The sequence below is a fragment of the Xyrauchen texanus genome, chromosome 11 (genome assembly GCF_025860055.1).
Source record: "Xyrauchen texanus isolate HMW12.3.18 chromosome 11, RBS_HiC_50CHRs, whole genome shotgun sequence".
Taxonomy (NCBI): Eukaryota; Metazoa; Chordata; class Actinopteri; order Cypriniformes; family Catostomidae; genus Xyrauchen; species Xyrauchen texanus.
The window spans coordinates 14,398,504-14,415,405 of NC_068286.1; the positions used below are offsets into that span (position 1 = coordinate 14,398,504).

At 38.4% G+C, this 16,902-nt stretch overlaps 1 protein-coding gene across 5 annotated transcripts in view; it reads left to right on the top strand.

Moving 5' to 3' along the window:
* The first annotated feature begins 308 nt into the window (after window positions 1–308).
* Window positions 309–16,902, top strand: part of LOC127651826 (catenin delta-1-like) — a 55,282-nt gene continuing 38,688 nt past the window's right edge. For all 5 annotated transcript variants that reach the window (XM_052137854.1, XM_052137858.1, XM_052137855.1 and 2 more), the window contains exon 1: window positions 309–650. The gene's annotated coding sequence lies outside the window, so the exon portion shown is untranslated. The remainder of the gene's footprint in view (window positions 651–16,902) is intronic.

The window sequence follows — 16,902 nt, forward strand, 5'->3', positions numbered from 1 at the left end:
AGACCAGTGATCTACATTGGAACTACATGCAGCGCAACAAATTGAAAGGAACGCAGGTGTCTCGAGACGCTTTTTACAAGTTTACGTTCTTTTTACCCTGACACTCCTGTGTGAGACTCTGAAAAAACACGCAGTGTAAAAACGTAGGCCATTTTATAGTGCGTCAAGAACACGCTTTTGCTTTTACATTTGAAGAATTGTTTAGCAATGTAATATCGAAGCATGTTGATAACTCGCCCTAGTGTCCCCGCCCAGTGGTGTTGATGAACTGAACTCCAGTTTCACAGGGAGGGGTCAGAGTCACACGCTTCACCGTGGGACGACGACCAAAGAGAGGATTGAACAAGGAGGGCGAGATAGATTGGTGTGTGTGTGTGTGTTTTTTTAAAGAGTGCCTAAATTTGTCCATCTCAGGCTTTTTCTTTGTTAACGTAAAAGCACGTTACAGGCCACACAACAGAAAACGAACTCTTAAAATAGGTGCAGATGCGTCTGGCGTAGCGTGGGGCTGAAACGCCCGAATATAGAGCAGCAAACATTTGGAATTACAATCACTTCCTACCGCTTGGAAAATCTGAAACTGGCCACAGAGAAGCCCGTTTCGATAGGCCACGACCTCACATCAGGACTTTGACGAAACCAAAACAAAGGTAGACTATATGGTAACTCTTCTATTTGTTTGTGATCTCTCTTGGCTTTTTTGTCGTCCTCCAGTTTCCCGTGTTTGGCCTTGTGATTTAGGAGCAGAACTAAGTTAGCCAGCTCTCCATATTAGCAGGCTAGTGGAGTTAGCTGCCGTGCTAAGCGAGAAGGCACCAGCGCCGAGTTACATTTTGTTGCGTGGAGCATTGGGAAAGAAAATCTTAAAGTTGGGTTTAAAATCTTCTGCATAGTCGTTTCCATGATCTTGTATGATATGCATGGTGAAATAAGCATTGTGAGCACTGGATTGCAGTCTGTTGATTTCTAGGATATAGAGAAAAGATAAAGTTAATGGTTAAAACTGGGATTTGGTTTATGTGCTTATTAATAGATGTTGCTTTTTTTACTTCTTCCTATGTTATAACCATGATTTCTTCAAATTATACAACTGGTTGTAGATTAGTTGAGACTGGTTGAACATGTAGATTAGCGTCAGTGCCTCGCGTGAAAAAAAATATGCAATGTTTTAAAGTTCTCATTGGGAAATTCCCTTAATTTTGCAGCTTCTCGGTTGTAACATACTTAATGGTTTAATGTTCAGGTGTTGTCAGGATGACTTTTTAGTGTAGGTTTAACGTGGGTTGAAATGCTGATGTGGCTAAATAAATGGCATTGAGGTTGAAATGTCCACTGCAGTAAAGCAGGTCAAACCTCACAAACACACCTGAGTTTGCGGAAGTCACCCGATCATTAAAACAATCGTTTCTTGGAAATATTAGGAGTCGCAAATGATCAAATCCTGTGTTTGGATTGATTGTTTTTGTTGGTTATATAGCTTATTTGAGTTTAAATTTGATTTTATTTAACTTATGTATTGGCTCGGGATGCTCGTCTTTTGGGTTCAGGTGTAGTGTCTCCACTATTGGTTTACCTGAACTGATCTCCGCCTCACGTGTGCCTCATCACGGTATTTCTCGGGTTTGCGAAGATGGCGAAATTCAGTCAGATAACTATCCCGGTATATGCAATAATCATTATTATAAGAAAGTTCAGAAACCTGTTGAGTGGGTATTTGTAGGTGGGGGAAGGGAAAGGCGCGGTTCAATGTGAGTGTGTTCACGGTGACTCTCATTTACACACAACACATGTGAAACAGTAGGTTACTGTGTGTGTGAGAGATTGTACCTCACGAGTCGTCTGAGTGGAATGAGACACTCAACGTGTGTCAGTGTCACTCATGATGCTTCTTGGGCTCTGAGTAGAAACATGAAGCCTCAAAGCAGGAATGCATGACATTTTCACAATCGTCTACATTGACCTGAGAGGGCTGATAAAAGAGTACCCGTTAACACTCGCCGGTTTGAAACGCCCCCACCCACCGAATACGTTAAGAAAGACTCAGAAATTGTTAACCAAATCGTTTGACCGCGGTAGTGACCGCTTAATAGCTGGGTGTGTCTTTCAAACGCGGAAGGACGGATATGTTGTTTTAAAAAAGCACGTCCACCCTCTTTCCCTCTCACTTGTACTTTGGATTTTCAAAATCAAGGAAGAGAAAGTACGAGCGGTCCCTCCCTTTTACCTGGTAACGGTCTCAGGTTGATATTTAAAAAGCGATACGTCACAGGCTCGCCCATTTCCGGGTCTCTCGTGCTTGGTTCACATGCAGCCTGAATGAGAAGTTATGGCTAATACTTGATTGATGTGCCAATAAATGCCGCGTCCTTGCTCTTAAAGGGCACATATTATGCCGCCTTTCACAAGATGTAATTTTAAAACTTTGGTGTCCCCAGAATGTGTCTGTGACGTTTCAGCTCATTACCCTACAGATCATTTATTATACCATGTTGGAAATGCCAATTTTTGGGTGGGAATAAAAACGAGCTGTTTTTGTGTGTCTTTAAATGCAAAAGAGCTGGTGCTCCCCGCCCCGTATCCAGAATAGGGTGGCGTTTTGACATCTCTGCCTCAGATAACTAGACATCATAAGCATTATGACTGACAGTGAAAATAGTGGTATTCAGCCCTTTATGTTTGAACCGGAGTCAGACACTGATGAGGGAGAGACTGAGTCAGAAGTAACATCTTTGAGAATGAACCAGGAAGTTTCTGAATGGTTATTTGAATCCAAGACAATTTGGCTTGATCTATGATTCTAACACTGCTATATTATGCCATTGTTAGTATTTAGCCTTAATGCTTACAATAACACACATTCCACGCTGTTTCCAAGCAATCCATAAGGAGGTTCACAGGTGCGCCAAAAATTGTTATTTGTGTGTGTGTGTGTGTGTGTGAGTGAGAGACCAGCGATCGACTACATTGGAACTAAATGCAGCGCAACGAATTGAAAAGAACGCAGGTGTCTCGAGATGCTTTTTACAAGTTTACGTTCTTGACACAGGGTTTAAAAACGCGACACTCACACGTGAGACGCTGAAATAAGTGTAAAAAACGTAGGCCATTTTAAAATGCGTCAATTATTCTCTCTTGCGTTTACACTTGAAGAATTATTTTGTGACGTAATAACGAAGCATGTTGATAACTCGCTCTACTGTCCCCGCCCAGTGGTGTTGATGAACTGAACTCCAGTTTCACAGGGAGGGAGGAGAGGAGTGAACAAGGAGGGCGAAATAGTTTGTAGTTTTATTTTTTTTAAAGAGTGCCTAAAATTGTCCATCTCTGGTTTTGTTAACGGAAAAGAACGTTACTGGCCACACAACAGAAAACTAACTCTTAAAATAGAGACAGGAGCATCTGGCGTAGCGTGGGCTGAAATGCAGAATATAGAGCAGCAAACATTTGCAATTAGAATCACTTCCTTACACTTGGAAAATCTGAAACTGGCCACAGAGAAGCCCGTTTCGATAAGCCATGACCTCAACAAAACCAAAGACTTTAACAAAATCAAAAACAAAGGTAGACTCTATCTCTTGACCCACTTTGTTGTCCTCCAGTTTTCCATGTTTGATACATTTATTTATTGGTTGTACAGTTTCTTTCAACAGATTTGCAACGATGGATGAGCAACACACACAAATACTGTTACAACGTTCGCTATGCGCTATAACAAAGCAACAAATAAACAAACATGTTGAACACGTTGCGTAATGTTCACTTGATAATAGGTGTACAGGTGCGGCAGTGTCCATCAACAGTCGTGGGCAGGGCCTCTACAAAGTGACGTCACATTGAACAGAATCTGCGAACGGCTTATTCTGAGACGGTGATTATGATTAATGGGTATTAAAAAAAAGGACTGGGTGGATTTTTATCATTAAAGGGTGGTTGTGTACACACTGCCAACACTCATTTATGTTCAAACACCGTGTAAAAGTGAATTTTGCATAATAGGTCCCCTTTAACCACTACCAGTTATAGCACTATATAATGGGTGAAAGCACATAGCTGATTGAGGGTCAGTTGGCTGTGTGTGAACCAAAGCTCACTGGGCATTAGTTTAGAGGCAGGCCAGTGCTGATGGTGTATAGTTCTTTACATTTCAGTGTTGCCTGAGTCAGCAGGAACTGGGAGACATGCGTGATGTGTGGTAAAATGCGTGATGGAGTGGTGGTGGTGTAGTGGCTAAAGCACAGGGCTGTTGCTCAGAAAGTCAGTGGTTCGAACCCCACGGCCACCACCATTGTGCCCTTGAGCAAGGCACTTAACTCCAGGTTGTTCCGGGGGGGATTGTCCCTGTAATAATTGCACTGTAAGTCGCTTTGGATTAAAGCGTCTGCCATATGCATAAATGTAAATGTAAAATGGTACTACAGGTGCCATGAACCGGAGTGGTTTGTGTTGGTGTTTTCCTCCTCTGATGCCTGATTGCATTTCAATCTGTTTGTATGAAGGCACACTGTGATTCCCTTAAGAGTCGTGACATGCCTTTTTTTCTGAGGTTCACATGGAATATTATTTAAGTAAAAAAAATACAAACTAGGGCTGTATTATATGGAGTAAAAATGCAATATGCAATACGATAATCTTATGATGTCGTCATCGGAGCACGCAGAACATCGGAACCCCTAAGAAAACTGAAAAAGTTAATTGTATACAAATTTATCATTTAGAGATCCCAGACATCACAAACATAGTTGTCTTTTGTTCCAAGTTGAAAATACACTGTGTATAAATACAGTTTTACCATTAGCTATGTAGCAGATATTAAATTAATCTTCAATTATTAGCCTAGTATTTTAAAGCATATGAATACAAAGTTAATTTCACCATATTTTGGGACTATGCACCCGAGGCGGTCAGATGCAAATGTCTACCACAGTGTGACATCACAGTGTGGAGGAAGTAGCGAATGTGTCTTTTTGGCAGCTTGGTTTCAACAAATGCTCTTGCAGTGAGGATGTGGTTTTGAGTTCTGAAACTTGCAGTAGGTTTTTATAGTGCAATGTTAAAAGATCAAGGAAAAATTCATTCCTCAAATCATGATCCCTTTAACATCGTTCTTCCCCAATCCTCATATTTGAAGCAGAAGTCAGCAGCTGTTGTCTGAATTGCCTCCCACGTGCACATGATCATATTCGTCCTGCTGCAGCTGGAGTCTGTTATATAGCAGGCTTTATTTACTTAATGTGTTTAAACCGTGTTGAAGCCGAGCTGTTGTTGGTGATCTGTCCGTATATTGGTGCTATGTGGTTAGAGTTTGGATGCTTGGAGGCTTAGCTGTCTAATACTTCTGCTATCCCATTAGAGACGCAAAGGATTAAGCACCTGACAAATTGAATTACTTGGGCCTAGTGTGGCTTATGTCTAATACTGCCATTGCTACCTTTGATTTGTCTGTCATGAGAGCTCTTTGGCGTTAATGATGTAAAATGGCCTTGATGATGCATTGAAGATGTAATGCCTGTGATGCTAAAGCAAACTGCATTATTTCTGGTTTGACGCATAGTTAAGCAAGCTAAACTCTGCAGATGTAGTGTACCTGTGGTGTTAAATCATGCTTTGTGATTTTTGCCCAAGTTTCAAGGTGTTCTAGGTCAGGCCTATTTAGAGAGTTGTCCCATGACAGTTTAACAGCTAAGATGAGCTCTGGTGGTGTCCTATACATTGCTGCCTTCTCAAGCAGTATAGCTCAAGCTGGTTGCATAAACATAGCCATTAACTTAAGACTTGTTAAGTTAAAGCCGCCATAGAAAGCTGGTTACAAAAATCAAACTCTGTTATCTTTAGTAAGACAGTCTAATTCGCACTGCATTGTGGAAAAATACACTGAACATCTAAAAAAATGGCAGATTGTGGACTGTCTACAGTTTTCATTCACTGAAAATATTTGCTTTATTAGAGGAATGCAATGCTTCAGAATAGATTCTAATGAACAGATTTAGTGATTTTAACCCAAATAATAAACACTAACAAATTGTTACCACAAAGGAAGTCAACATCTTCAACAATGTCTCTACTGAAGCCCCCAATCTGATACAGACTGATAGTTATTTTCCATGGCAGCATAGAATGTAAACACAAGTTAGCCTAGGGGTCTGGGGCTGGATTCACGAAAAAGAAAAACTTATAATAAATTATTAGAAGTTCATAAGCATGTTTCGTAAGTGCAATTCTTGAAATTTAAGAAGTTCTAAAATACTTTATTAAGAATATCTTAATTTTTTTTTTCTTAAAAAAAAATACAGGGGTCCTGGGTAGCTCAGTGCTAAAGATGCTGCTACCACCCCTTGAGTACACTAGTTCGAATCCTAGGGCATGCTGAGTGACTCCTGCCGGGTCTCTTATGCAACCAAATTGGCCCGGTTGCTAGGGAGGGTAGAGTCACATGGGGTAACCTTCTTGTGATCCCTATAATGTGGTTCACTCTCAGTGTAGTGAGTTTTGTGTGGATGCCGCGGTGGATGGCGTGAATCCTCCACACACGCTATATATGCGCGGGTTGATGGTCTCGGATGCGGAGGCAGCTGAGATTCGTGCTCCGCCACCCGGATTGAGGTTAGTCACTACGCCACAGCGAGGACTAGCACATTGGGAATTGGGTATTCCAAATTGGGAGGGGGGGGGGGGCAGGCTTTGACATTGTCTGAGCATACTAGCGTGCTCATGGAGTTGCCTTGTCTAATAGCCAAACAACAAATTAAATACTTCAACACAATCGTAACAATAAATGTATCTAACCATTTTTAAGTTGCAAGCACTTTTGATTATTTTTATTTTTTTATGTAAAACAGGGCTCCTTACTGCAACTAAAATGGTTGCAAATGCGACCACAAATTTATTGGGACTGAAACTTAAAATCTAGCCACCATTGGCGACAGATGGGTTTTGTGGATTCATATGCGGTTTCGTCAGATATCATCTTGTGAGTTATTGAATACATCTTTGGATCATGCACCCGTCTGTCTCGTGCCGCTTTTCATCCATTCGGTGTCTGCTCGCTGCACCGAACGCAACAACAAACATGGCGCAAGAGAGTCATGAACAAATTACTTTTCATGAATTGCCCGAAAAGAACTTCGGGTTCCCTTAAGACTCAGTACACTTGACATTGCGTCACTAAGCTGACGCGTATGGAGAGTGTTCTTCCACATGACCTAGTTGAAACCTCTTATATAATGTCAATACTAATATTGCTATGGTGTTTGAGCCCTGCCCTTTAGGCATGAAGCTGTCCGTTATAAAAGCAGGCAGGTAAGCACCATTTAATTTTTTTTTAGTCTGGAGCCCTGATAGAAACTTGCAGGAGGGGAAAAAACAATCCCATGCAGACCTCTATCTCAACCCAGTTTCCTTAGGAGGTACGTTCATACAAAAACACCTGTTAAGCTATTAACTGGCTGTGCAACAAGTCAGCTGCCTTCAGTTTTGGACATGGCCTTATTTATTTCCCTCATTGTGAATCATATCCAGCTAGACATCACATCTAAAACAGAAAACTACTTGTGTTGGAAGTAGGGGTGGGAATCACAATGTAACTGGTGATATGCTTTAAAATCGATAATTGATTCATGATACAATATTATTGCAATTCTTTATTTTTGGTCTATTTCGATTCAAAACTACAATATATTGTGGTATTTCACTCAGTGTTTCTCATTCGTCTTCATCAAACTTAAGAGAACTGTTTCCAAATCACCAAATACATTGTTCAAGTAATATAAAAGTGCCAATTTGCAGAACATGGCTATTTTGTTAGGTTTATTTCCTAATGTCTATGTACAATGCAAATCCATAAGAATATAAGACCATAATGGGGACCCCTATTCTAACTTTCTAAATCCTGAATGACTCCCTCTCCTGCAAACGCCCAACAGCAATATGCACAGGTTCACAAGATTAAATTGTCTGTCCAGAGAACACAAACATACTGTAGTTCTCTTTGTTCCAAATTGCATATAGGCTCCGTATAATATACAATTTTCCCTTTAACTACATATGCACATGTGATGCGTTCCATCATTGTAACCTGAAGAAGTGTTTTGGAGAAACACGACTTTAGTCTCAGCCTTCAAATTATATCCATTTTTATCACAAAACACAAACAATAAATATTGTTTAGATAATCTATAATGCTTTTGTGCTGCACATTCAAATGGAGTGGCACAATGCTTTCTCTCCAACGTAGCATGAAAAAACATGAATAACTATCTATATTGAAAGAGTGCAGTACAACCTATTGAAATGTGTCATAGCTCTTGTAATCGGCCAATCTGTTAATGTTGAAAAGAAATGGAGAATATATGTTGCTGTATATCTCACTCAATTGCGCACTCAGTTTATTCATTCTTTTCATATTTTAGTCTTTCACCACAAATCACATGCTCAATTCACACTTTGTCCATTACTTCAATGAAACCAAATTAAATCATAATAAATCGAAATAAATAAATAAATAAAACCAAATAAACCCATGTTTTCACTTTCTTTTATGTTTTTTCCTCTTCCTGATGCTTTGCCATAGTCGTTGCTTTCGTTTGGCTAGCTAGCCTGATGTTCTGATCGTTGCTCTGTACTGTACATAGAACAAGCAATTTTGCTGCGTCTTTAAAAAAAACCCTGCATCCTTAACTATCGTGAGCTGACAATTCAATATTATTAAAATACCAATAAATAGCACTGTTTGACTGCTTGATTATCAAAATAAGTATTCTTGAATGTGAAAGTCTGAAAGCTGAGTGATTAATCAATTACACACTTTTCAATCAGAAGTTAGGGGATGGAATGAGGACATACATATGTCATAGGGTATTTAGAGAAAGAGTGACATATAAGGTAAAAGAATGGGAAGTGTTTTTCAGTCATTATTTAGCCGAGACAGGATCTGACATGCCACAATACAAGCTGGAATTTGTGTGTGTGTGTGTGTCCATCCCCGACTTTCTACGAGAGTCTGTTTGCTTTATGGGAAGGGAAGTTGGAGAAATTTGGAAAACAGTTTCAGTCGTAGATAAAACTGACTGCTGTGTGTGTACTTTCAAGGACAATGTAATCATCCCACCCACAATCCCCCGAACCAAAGTCACCAGCACATATTGCAAACCCCGCTGTCCTGCTCAACCGATTCTCTGTATTGGACACACATTTCCTATTGTTCCGTTCACTACTAGGCAGACAGCTGCAAATGTTTCCTCTCTCTCTCACACACACACTACATGGTGTGGCACGAGAGAGAGAGAGCAAGTCATGTGTGTTTTTTATAGGTTGGGTAAGCTGCCTGCAACATTTGAGGCTACAGTGGTCATTAAATCAGGGGCAGAGCCTCTCCTATGTTGTTTTGTACATTTGGCCTTGGCTCCCGCTCGCTTCCATTTGATTCATATTCTAATAGTAGGAGCCACTGTTTGTTTTTGGGATACTCTTTCACTCTTGGATTGATACACACATTTGTGGTCTTCTTAAAATAGTTTCTGACATCCACGGTAGTTGTGCTATGGTTCCACGTTAGGAGGAGAGAGAGGTCCAGAAATTCCCAGTAGTGTTTGTGCTTTATTTTTACAGTGGCTACGTTACAGATGTTTGCAATCTTCAAAAGGGTAGATCCATCCTTGTAAATCATAAGGATTTTGGCTTCAGTATGCTGATAAAGAGTCCACTGTTGTAGAATGCTGTGACCAGGTGCTGAGTTTTCTGTTAAAATGTTTCTTTTTAATACCCTTTCTGTCGTCTATAGTCAGTTGTGGATCAAAAACAGCAAAAAAAATATATAATGCATAGCACGGACGACAGAGCCGTTTGAGTCTCTCTCTCGTTCACATGCGCTCATTTGCAGATGCTCTTTACAGAAATTTTTGTTAGAGACTGGTTTTAGCACATGTTCAACAAATCAATGTAAATTGTTGTAAATGGTACAAATTATACAATTTAAAAATACAAATGTAACAAGGAAAATATGAAATGTAATATTTTATTGATTGAATATGTGGTTTTGTTATTTTTCAAAAGCCAAAATGTGACATGATGAATAACTAATAAAATATTATTAGTTACATTTTATATTTTCAGAATGTATGTTCGTTAGAAGGTTCCCTGTATAATTAACAGTATTAGCTGGGAAATAAATTATTTCATATGTAATCAAAAGGAACATTAAAAAAGAAATATACCCATTTGAATCTGAATCTAATTGAATCTGGCAGTCTGTATCAGGACCCAGCCCTAATTATTCAAGTATCATAATCGCAGACTAAAGACTAGTAATTCTGTTACTCTGTTCTGTTGCTTGTAATTTTTTTTTCTTTGATCTTAATTACTGACTGTTTCCTTTTCTTGAATATTGAAACTTGTATTTTGTGGTGGTATCGAAATTAGTATAGAGAATCATTTGTTTACTCTCATATGTCAGCAAAACGGACATGAAAAAAGATGAAATGTACTTTTATATAAATTTAGCGGAATCAATTCAAAATTCGAATCAAATAGATAAATCTGTATTGATACCATCCCTATTTTTAAGTGATCAGACTCGCCTGGCAGATGTAAAAATGTCAGGAGAAGAATCAAAGACTTCTAACTTCTTCAGAAAATGTTGGTGCTAGCATGCGATCGTAGGGGGAATTTGGTTACTTAATCAAGTATTACTGCTTGCTCATGGATCACTTGTTTTGTTGCTGTTTTAGAATTTAGTTTTTACCTTTTGTGCAGTGGATGAGTTATCATTTGTTTTGACGATGCATAGTAATGATTGATGAATGAGAGCAGGTGTAGTTGGGGGTTTGTTTCTTTCACTTTGTAATGACTGTAAAAAAAACTTCCAATTGCACATGATTGGACCTCTTTTGTTCCGTAGATTTCCAATTTGTTCCAGTTAGTTCCCTTTATCTTGATTATATGCATGTATGACTTTATAGACTTGCCACAATATCATAATTTTCACACCGGTGCGGTGTTGATGTTCAAACCGACTAACACCAGTATTACCGCTGGTTGGATGCTAAGTGGTACTATGGGGTAATTTCATTAAGCAATAGCCTACACAATAACACAAGGCAGCTTGATTTAAAACTTTGAACTTTATTTTTTAAATTTGTTTTAGCTAAAAATTCAAATAAAACAGAAAAAAATTGAAGTACAATTAAAATGTGTTCAACTTTTTGAAAGTTAAAAAAAAAAAGAAGTTAACAATGGTGAAGGTCAACATCTCTTTGGCAGCAAACCTACTTCATCCGTGCATTCTCTCCATCATGGGCTACCGGTCGTGTATTTTTACCTTTCATCCCAGGACCCAGTTTAGCTGCTTCGGAAGGGTAATGACTTGGAATGTATGTGAATAAATTGGTTTTGTTCCCTCCTAGAGCTGGGCATATGCAAGAAATATGTTCACAATATTTTTATTTTAAAAAAAAACTTATCCAATTACATCATCAACTGAAGGATCAGTGAATATTCTTGCTTTAGTGATTTTACAGTGAAAATTTAATTAATTTATTTAAAAAACAGAAAACTTAAACCAAAGATTTTATTAGTAATTTTGGATCTATGACAACAGGCAGAAAATTACTAATACAAATTAAGATCTAAAAACAATTATAAATGTAAACATAGTTATGATAATAATCACTGAAATATAAATCATGGTTCGAGGTGAATTTGTTTTTGCATTATTTATAATTTAATCACAGGTTATATATATATAAAGTGACCCTGCAGAGATGTGCTCGAACTGAACTCCAAATACCTCCTGAGTTGAGATGGTCTGAGGTCATTTGCAGTATTCTCATAGATGATACTATTCTTGCAGAAAATGATCAGAAGACTGAAACAAAGAAAGAGTGAGCACCTTTTACGTACACGTGTTCCACACTTCAGAACAAATAGCCTGTCAGACATGTGCATAGATTACTTTTCTCTCATCTGTTCTTAAAAATATAAGAAATGTGTTTCTTCAAGTGCATGTCTGTGTGTCTAAAAGCATTTCTTGTGTCAGTCCGAATCCGAGACTTTGCAGTTACCCACCATGCGCATTATTTTTGCTACATGCAATTAAACATCATCTGTCAATGCGCATACTTTGCTGCCTGTGTAATTTGATATGCTGGTAAGGAACATCTGGCTTTCAATGTAGCATTTAAGTTAATTTATCATGGGTCGCAAACTCTTCATTAGGTGACTGTTCTTTAGGGCTGGGACGATTCATTGACGTCATCGATTACAGAAATACGTCGATTTGCATAGCATGGATTCCCCGAAGAACAAACTGCTGCTAAAAAAACTTGCCCATGGTGATCTAAAGCGTGGGAGTATTTTAGCCAGAGAACCAACGATGTGGTGCTGTGTAAGATATGAAAATTGGAAATGGCTTATCACAGCCGTACAACCGCCATGAACGAACACTTGAAGCGAAAGCATCGCGGATCGCTTGTCAAGACGGCAGCACCGTAAGTCCTGTTTACCTTTTGTCCCCACCCAAACATGATATAGTATTACAACACATGTTTCTGTTTGTAGTAGTCACTTAAAATAGATTTTCTAAATGTTTCCTAATCGCCCCCATTTTAAAAGTAATTTCTGCACCGCTACTAAAGCAACTTTACACCATGCGTCATCTAATTTTGTTATTTGGCCGTTTTATATTTTCTGTTTACTTTAACGGCCATATATGAGTGAGAAAATGGCATAAACTGTGCGTTACAGTCTGTAAATCGTTTCAATTATATTCCTTGCCCCACTGAGATTTTATTCAGATTACAATATTTTTAGTTATTCCTGTTAGAAAAAGTTAACTGTTGCTCGAATTGCACTAATGTTACTGTAAGATGAGGGAGAGAGGAGGAGAGGTGGAATTTGTTTAATTTTGTTGTTGGATTGCTAAATGTAGATTGCACTTTCCTTTTACTCGAATTGAACAAGTTCTTACTTAAAATCACTCCAAAATAAAATTAATCAACAAAATAAATGAAACAAATGTAAAATTCAAGTCACTTTCAGGAGGAATATCAAAACATTGTCCAACCTTAAGTTTAGCAGTCCAACATAATCTCTACAAAATAAAATTAATGTTGGACTGTAACATGGAGATTACCAGTTAAAACAGGGCTATTTTTGATGCAGAATAATACCCTGCAGTGCACACTTTGTGTCTTGTACATTTGTTCAAGTTTAAGAGAAGATAATTTATTAAAATATTGAAATATTAATGAGACCAGTTTTTTATATTTATTTTGGGTTAATTAATTGTTATATTAATCAAGAAATAATTATAAAAAATCTTTAGAAAAATTGGCAAATTAGTCGTTCGATTAATCGAAAGATTAATCGATAAACAAAATTTATCGTTAGGTGCAGCCCTACTATTCTTTAAGGCTATGCTATTTGTTTGGCTATTGTATTGATATTGGAAGTTTCATTAATAATGTTTCCTCCTCTTACCTGGTATACAATTTCACACCGGTGTTGTCCCTTGTACCGAGTAAAACCAGTAACCCCTTACACCGTGGCAACCCTTCTTCTTCAGTGCCCTCATGCTGTCTTTTCCCAGCCAGCTGTACTAAAGAACCTTTTGAATCTCAACCTGCAACTTCAGTTGACTCAGCTTCCCATGTGTGACATCAGTCTTGCTTTGGAGCAATTTACCGAAGAGCTGATCTGAACGTTGAGCTTTATGCAGAGCACACAGGTTTTCTTTTTCACCTGCACAAAGCTGAAGTTGAAGGGGGAAGATTGTCTTAATTTAATGAAAGCCTATTAAGGCTGTAGTTAGCTGCAATGCACAAAATATTATTATATTACCATGTTTTGTTTGAAATTTTTCCTTGATAATTTGAAGCACTATATAAGTAAATAGCAAGGTGTCTAAATATTATCATTCAGTTCCTTGGTATTTAATTTCCATGGTATTTTCAAATTGTTTTTTTTTTTACATTTACCATGGTATAATGAAGTACCATAATTTTTATGGACTTACCATGGCAGTACCATATTATTCTTTAAAGTTTGTTGGAAAAACATGATCGTGCATGATGGGACCTTCACTTAATAAAAAATTCAGTAACTATTACCTGACAACTAAATGCAGTGCTTCAAAGAGAGAGCTTTTTTTTAATTTTGAGATTGATTACGTTGTGGTTTTGAGTGGTACATATATTGTCAGAGACGTCTCATAGCAACCAAACTGATATACGACACCGCAATGCTACCATTACGATAATGAAAAGACCGTGCTTTGAACACCTGTCTCTGCATAACGTTTGCTAAACATGTTTTATTATTCTTTAATGCAAGAACTTTGACCCCACCCCTCCCCCCTCTCCGTAGGGCATCACTTTGGCCAGCAGCGGGACAGAATACAACATCTTCAAAACTGAACTCCAATTTGACACCTTAAAAACGCGATGGTTAACGCGTCTCCTGTTAAGCCAACAGCGATTCGCTTACCAAGATTACTACGGTAAACTGAAGGAAGAATTGACGCATGTTGTGCACATTCTTTCATTGAGTTGGGCAGCAAATCTTCACATGATGATAAAATATTATGCATTATATTTTGATTATGCAATCTTTTGTACATTTTGTAACTGATTATAACAAATTATATTCCGTGTTTCCCACAGGATTTTGTGAGACTGGGGGGGTGGACCTCCGACTCTCTGGGGGGGTCCGGGGGCATGCTCCCCCATAAGAAAATTTTGTACATGTTAAATACTTCCATCTGGTGCACATTGAGGTCAAAATTAAGAGGCTAGTGTTGTGCTCTTGTAAACTGTTTTGTGCTCTTAAAGCTGCTGTAGGCAATTTTGAAATAAATTGAATTGTGAGAAATGGTGCCGTCTTCCCTATATACATGATGCTGTCACCCCCAGCCAGGGTTACTTGACAGCTGTTCACAAACAGAGCAAAGGCTTGCCTTTCACAGAGTCTGTGGTGCTAACGAATTTCTCACTGGGCCTCATTTAACATGGACACCATGTTTATATAGAACAAATTTTTTTTTCAATGAATAAATACTACCTACTGTAGCTTTAACAATTTCATGCTCTAACCATTCTGAAAAGCAGGGTACAAACTAGTGATGTCAGTTTCAGCTTTTAATCTTTTAACGTTACCTTAGGCTGCTAATGATAGCTAGCTAGTGAAGCCGTAAGCAGTGTGTAACGTTATGCCAATTAACCTAGTAATGCTAACTTTTATTTACGTTAATCATCGTGGTTGTAACTTTTTTGTTTTCTTTTGCTTCTTTTGTAGCCCAGCCAACCTTTTATAGCTATTATATTACATTATATTGTATTATATTAATTATATTATGCAATAGTAAAATATTTCTGCCTTAAATTCTTCACTTTCACGCATTATTTTAAGGCTCTCTGATTAACTTACAAGCCCTTATTTCTCATGAAGGAAGACTTTGAGATTCTGTTTCTTGGATGTTATCATCTCCACAGAATAAGTGCAGGGCATCTCCTCTGTCTCACTGCCTATTATTACACTGCGTGAATAAACCCACAATGACCACGAATATTTGACAATACATGGCTGTTAAGTGAAACTGTAGTGCTTTGCGTTCACAAAATTAATACGTTTATACCTTGTTTATATTTATGCGGGAGTTTGGCTTTTTATTAAGTAAAACAAATATTTACTTGTTGCCAGTGGCTGCTAATACATTTTTTGTTCGTGAAACTTACACTCATATACGAGTGATTTACTCGCAATGTTGAGGGCTGGTTTACGTTACTTACCTCAAAACCAAATAACGTTAGATAGATCCAGTGCAGATATCTGCGTGTGTGTGAGTTTACAGCAGCGGGGGAGGAGCTGACTGAACTGACTGGCACACGAGAGAGAGCGCAAAACGAAACCTTTTATGTTATTATGAGACTGAGAAGTGCAAAAATATTTTAAATGTTTTTGGTTCATTACGAGACTGTGGCGGAGCAAATAAGACTGTGGCGGGCCGCCATAGTCTAGTCAATTAATGGTAAACACTGTATAATAATGAATAGACGATACACTGGTACAACAAGAGGCAATGCAGCAGCCCAAACGTTTGTCAGACATGATATTATTAATAAAGTTATGTACATATCAGTACTCGAATAATTAGTCAGGAACAGTAATTTGAGTAGACAAAATGACCAGAATACCCATCCCTAATTTAGTTCCATCATGTGTTTATTTATTTATTTTATTTTTCTGCCCAATTAAGTCCTCGTGTTGGCGGAGACCGTTAATCCGTGCATCTTCTGTGGCTTGTTTAGCACATTACCGCAGAGACCTAGCACGTGTGGAGGCTCACGCTATTCTCTGCGCCATCCACGCAGAACACATCACGTACCCCACCAAGAGCGAGAACCACATTATAGCGACCACGAGGAGGTTAACCCAATGTGACTCTCCCCTACCGGAGCAACTGAGCCAATTGGTTGCTTAGGAAGCCTGAGTGGAGTCACTCAGCATGCCCTGGATTTGAACTTGCGACTCCAGGTGTGGTAGTCAGCGTCTTTACTTGCTGAGCTACCTAGGCACCCCATGATGCCTTTATATATTAAAATATAATGTTTTTTGGATGTTTTCCCACAGTAATACAATGATAATACCGTATTTTACTGTGTACCCTTTTTTTGGGAGTACTACATGAATCTGTAAAACCATTACTGCACCATAGTACACTGTACTTTCTGTAAGGGGTGTCATTTTATGTATGAAAACGTTGATTTGGTGTATTAGTTGTCAAACAGTAAAATGACCTCTATAGAGGCCAGCAGAGTTTTTTGCTTCAATAAGTTTGTGTAGAGCCATTCTCCAGTTGCTTAGACCATGGCTCATTCCTTGTTGTGTCTTTACTTGTTATGCCTGCCTATACAT